The sequence below is a fragment of the Corvus brachyrhynchos genome, unplaced genomic scaffold, assembly GCF_000691975.1.
Source record: "Corvus brachyrhynchos isolate BGI_N302 unplaced genomic scaffold, ASM69197v1 scaffold279, whole genome shotgun sequence".
Taxonomy (NCBI): domain Eukaryota; kingdom Metazoa; phylum Chordata; class Aves; order Passeriformes; family Corvidae; genus Corvus; species Corvus brachyrhynchos.
In genome coordinates, this window is record NW_008246060.1 from 11,684,519 (window position 1) to 11,690,372 (window position 5,854).

Consider the following 5,854-nt stretch of genomic DNA (forward strand, 5'->3'; position numbering starts at 1 on the left):
ACGGAGAATTGGCCACCGGCTCCTCCCGGGGGCCCTTAGCCGCCCTCGGGGGGTCGCGCTGGGCTTTCCGTCCTACATGGGGCGATTTGAACTGTCTCGATGGAAGCACCCCCACAGGCAGCCTTTGGGGCTTGAACACTCCCCCGGGCCGGGGGAAGAAGGCTGTGCTTGAGCCGACCATAATTAGTCTGAGGGATGGAAGCAGCGTGAACAAATCACAGATGATGTCCTCCCATTGAGTTTGTACATGTAACAAGATGTTACGAGGGATATATTTTAAAGAACAAGGTGATAACACGTATAGACTTGAAGCTCGGTTTTCTCCATGCCGTCTTGAGCCGTGCTGCCAAAGGCCTCTCACCATGTTAAAGTTTTCAGTAATCACAGAATATGTTGAGTTGGAAGGGACCCATCAGAACCATCGAATCCTACTCCTGGGTTTTACTACTACTCGTGATGGTTTTCTCACCTATGGCCAGCAAACACCACTTTCCACCCAAACATCACTTTTCACGCGAGCATGGCATGACAAAATACCGTGGGATACATCCCATAGAGTACCACACAAGGGAGGGAAAGGCAGTCTACCTACCCGAGCATCTACACAAGCAGGCACAGCTAGATATTCCCCATCTTCCCAAACTTGAAACATGACTGTCCCAGAGGTCTCCTCAACATCCTTTTTTCCACATCTTATGGACGACATGTTGTGATAGATGCCTGTCTGCAAAGTTTTCTAAAAATATCTGGTCCCGAATAAGAAAATATTAAAGTAAAATTCTAAAAAATCTCCTTTTAGAGTGGATGGAAAATGATCTTCTACAATAAATTATGAAGGTCTTCCCTAGATGATGTGCATGTAGACTAGTAAGGAAACAAAGTTTCCATAATAAAAAAATAAGCATTAAGGTTCAGTGCAACTTCTTTTGGAGTCAATTGCTGGAGATACTGTCTAAGGAAACTCTTTGGTGATGTTTCAGAGAACTGTAAAATTGTATGACCTACTTACAGAAAGCTACTGGGTGAAAATAATATTCCAGCATGTATCTATCACACCATAACCATTGACTGAGGTTTTAGTCTTCTAACTGCCAGATGCAGCCTTTTAAACATAAAGAGGGAAATTGAAATATGTAGTGACCTAATGCCTGTTGGAGAATCCGTCAAGGTTCATGTATTATGCAGAACCTGGCTGTGATTTAAAATAGTTTTTAAATTATTGGAAATGTTATAAATCATTTCAGCACAATTTGTAGCAGAGCGTCACATTTGCAACACTATTCTGAATGTTGTGTCAACATTTCCATCAGAAACTTTTTTTTCTTTCCGGGAAATTTACAACTTGGTTAGTGGTAAAAACATAAAAATAATTTCTTGAAACTGAAACTTGGCATGGCCACATCCCATTTCAGGAAACAAAACACTGGAGATAACTTGATAATCTGTTTGGCCACTTTGAAATTGTGAGTGTGTTGTGAAGACATGAGTAATAGCACAGAGAAAAATCATTAAAATATCTGGTTTAAATAATTCCATTCTTTCTTCTCAATTTAATTATTTTCCTAAAAATAGATTTTATAGGATGATATGTCATTGGGTGTTGTGTTCCAGTTTTTAACATATTCAAGAACCTTTTGTTTGCAGAAAGACTCCTATGGATCTTGACATTTACAGGTGTACCCAATATTATGTAAATTGTGAAGTTATGCACATGAACCTCTTTATACATGAATCATTGTCCAGCAAACTCAGATCCACTGTCACTGTAAATTATCCTGTTTTCCAAAATTATAACTTAAAAAGAGCTGCATCATGGCAATGTAGTGCAGTTCAGTTTGAAACAGTGCATGTCACATAGAGAAACCTAAGTACCTGGAACGCTTTGGATCTGAGAATGTCTAATATGTTGTGTGCATTTTGGTTTGTCATCTAGATAAGAAATATTTTTGGTTTATTGTATGAAAACACCCTCAAGCCTATATTAAAAATATCTATGGAAAAGTAATAAGCCCATCAAGGAAGTTAGTGTAAGCAATAAAATTTACACTTCAGTACGTCTTTTATGGGCAGACTTTGGGGGATTTCTCTCCCATAACTCCTACAAACTGATGAAGTACAACTAATTCCGCCAAGCAGTAACAGGTGTCTAAACACTTATACACTGAATACACCTACTCCACCTGCTAAAAACATGTCCTTAATATTAAAAAGGAGTATCTAAATTTTCACATCTTCTTTTAGAAAGAACTACTTTGACCCATTTCACTTTGTTCTATTAGTCTCTTAGCTTTTATTACATTTTAAATAATCTTATTTGAAGGATTTTCACCCCCCACACTCCCCCCATGGAAAAATATGTATGACTGCACATCTATATTGTAGTATATGTAGTAAGCATATGCTTCTCTCTGAAAGTCCTTCGAATTATTCTAAAAATGCACTAACACTGCTATTTTTGGATCACAAGTGAGAGAAAGCAAGAAGTTAAGGGCTATGCATGGTCTGAGTTAAATTCAGTTCTCAAAAATCAAAATCTGAAAATTGCTGTATGTATGGCTGTGATGTAAGACATGCTGGAGACTACTGCTTAAATGAAGCCCAGACATGTGCACAACAAATTCATCAGCGTACAAAGAAGAACACCAAATTAGTTTGAACACTTGTTCGAAATCAGTAAGAAAATTCTTGTGCATGAAATTACTGTCATATTAAGAATTTCCCTGTGAGGGCTTTAATACTGTTGCAGTTCCATTAGAACTAGTGGGGCTGTTACATAGTTAGAAACAATTATGTAGCTGTCCATGTTGGTATGGTGACAGATCCCTATTTATCTTTAGGGCTGGTGGAGGGTAAAATCTTGGTCCCCATCAAAGTCTGGCAAAACATCCTCTGACCTCAACCAAGCCAGGATGTTCCTCCTATTACTACCACACATAACCACATATATGACTACAGTCACCTGGAAATCACATCCCCTGGCATATGTTGTTGAAAGAAGTGACCTTGGGGAGAAAAGTCATCCCAAGAGTGCAGCAAGTTTCTTCTCAGCTTCTACAGTCATCCTGAGCATGTCCCTGCCTATGAGCTGAATGCATAAATTCTTTACCTACACCACCTCCTCCGCTTAGCTCACTTGCCAGCAGCTTCCCTGCAACCCTAACCTTCAACCTCATATTCCTTCTGGACTAAAACAGCCTTTTTTTTTTCCTTTTCTTTTCTTTTTCTTTTTTTCCCAATTTGTGATTTTTTTCCCCAGCCTTGTATATTTTAATTTAATCTGAAAGATTAATCCATGAAACTAAGTCTACTCCTCTGAACAAAAGCAGAATGCCTCTTGGTTTGTGTATGAGGGTATGCATTGCTGCACACAACAGAGCATCAGTGCCCAACTTAAGCACTATAGATTATATTAATATATACACTCATACATTTACACACAAAGGGAGTGACCTGTGGGCATGTTTTCTGATCATTCACTGTCTCATCTATTACATTTAATAAAATTGAATAATAGTATAAAATAGTCTCCTGCTGCCATTTTACTGATTCGGTGCTTTTTAATTCCTGAAACTAGCAGATTATAAGGTAAATGCTATAGCAGTCTCAACTCAGGAGTTGTAATTGGCATAATACTGTAATTTGGAAATAAGTGTTTGTGGTAGATCAGCTGTCATCCCACAGGGATGGAGACAGTGACTGTTTATAATAAATCCCACATGTTCCTTTCTACTCTGGCAGATATACCACGCTGCTATATCAAAGTACTTTACAATCCTTAATGAATTAGTTCCTGTAAGAGCTTTGTTAGGTGAGTGTGTACTATTTCTCTTGTTCTCCAACCAGAGATATACAAAGCATAAAGCTTTGGTTAGAAGAGGATGCTGGCTTCAGGAAAAATCTGGGCACCTGAGTTCCAAGGCTTCTACTCTGGCCACAAGAGATCTGGTTTCAGAGGTCCTGTGCTAGTCATGGAGCAGAAACTGCTGGCCTGTTAATGCACGTTTGAGACCTTAGCAGGAGCACGTCTTTTTGCTGCATTAACTATGCTGCATGTTAAAGAAGCAATGGGATAAATAGAATTTGGGAGTGCAAAGGAAAAGGCTAAAAGCAAAAAAGGAAAAAAACAGGTGGCTCTTATACATGACAATGTCTATAAGATGGTGTCTTTCACATACACAGTATCTCACAGTACTTGATGTGGAGGTTCTATTTATGCATGATAAAGGATTAGTAAGTGATTAATAGATGTTTTAATAAATGCCAATCAATTATTATGCATCCAGTGGGTCAATAGGGTTTTTTACAACAATAGCTCATCGTCTGAAACACCCTAGCAATGTACTTAACTTTTACATGCTTTACATTGAAACACCTGCTAATCTTGCATTAAACCTCCCAAATGGAATCTTAATATAAAATGTGACTCAAAACAAATTTGCTGGAGAAAAAAGGATTAGCACCTAGGCTCCACAGTAAATTGTTAGTTATAGCTGTACTGGATTTAAGTTTCTCCTTTTGCCATGTAAAAGGCACTGATATGACAGGAAGCATTTTGCTGCTGAGTACAAGAGTGGTGTTTTCAAGGCTGATCCCAAGAGGAGGGCTGGGATATTGCTGGACACTGTAGCAACCAGCATCACTGAACTTGATGCAGCCTTGTGTTTTTATACACATTTACAGTAATACTTTGTGAGGGCAGTTGATGAGATAAAGGATGGAATTGAAAATGAATAAAGATCAGTTCTCTCAGAGGTAGTGAAAGCTGCCGTAATCAGGGGCTGCTCAGGTCCCTCTTGCTACTGTCTTGCTGCGTTTAGTTAGTCTGGTGAAAGGGGAGGATGCTGATGTTTGCAGGGGCCATTTTAACACCTCATCTTGTCTTTGGGAGCTTTAAAGTAATTAATTCTCCAATCATTACCGGTTGACTTTGTCGACAGGTTTAGGTTTCCCTCCTGCTGTTCCCTTTGGGGATATTGGGTTGTCACTTTATGAGAGGGGGGATTCATTTTAAGGTTCACACCAAATACCTTTCACAGCTTTTCAACAGCTCATTGTGTTCTCCATACTGCTGGAATATTCTCTTGGTCTCTGTTTTAATGAACATGACATATATGACTTTTTCCAGATCCAACTGGACAAGAAGGGGGGAGGGAGAAGGGGGTAAGCTTCTCCAAAAAGGCAGATAGCACCCTTGCTAAGCCCTTCAGATGAAAAGAGGGCCATCCTCAGTATGTAGAAGTCAACAAAAGAGACTGCAAAGGCAGTTTTGCTAAATAAAGTTACTTTGAGCTGTGAAGGTATTCTGACAGTCCTTAACGTAACTGAATGAATCCTCACAACTTCCAGCTATGATATGGGTGTACTATATTATAGTTCAGTTTTAGCCAGGGGAAAATTTCCAGATTTGTAGTTGCAATTTTTTATTAATTAAAGATTGCCAAGAAACATGGAGAGACGAAGGTAGGAGAAAGCTTGACCATATTCCTGTTAATCCTATTCTCATCCAGTTTCCACTATATATATATTTTAAATCCTATTAATAAGCTGAAGAAATAGTAATGACTGGAGAGGCTGCTACCAGCCACATAATTTGGAGACTTCTGATGATGCCCAACTCTTGGTGTACAACAGCACCAGAGTTCCAAGAAATCTGACCGATAGGCACAACAGCGACTTTTCAAACTCAATGGACAGTGAAAACCCTCACCTACAGCAAAGCTGGCTGGAGCACTTCCCCTTTGAACTCCTGCTCAGCATCTCCTGGCACACCAACATTCTCACTAGGGGTGGGAGTTTGGGAAATAATCCATGTGGCAAACTAGCTCTGAAATTGCTGAGCCTAGGCTTAGAAAAA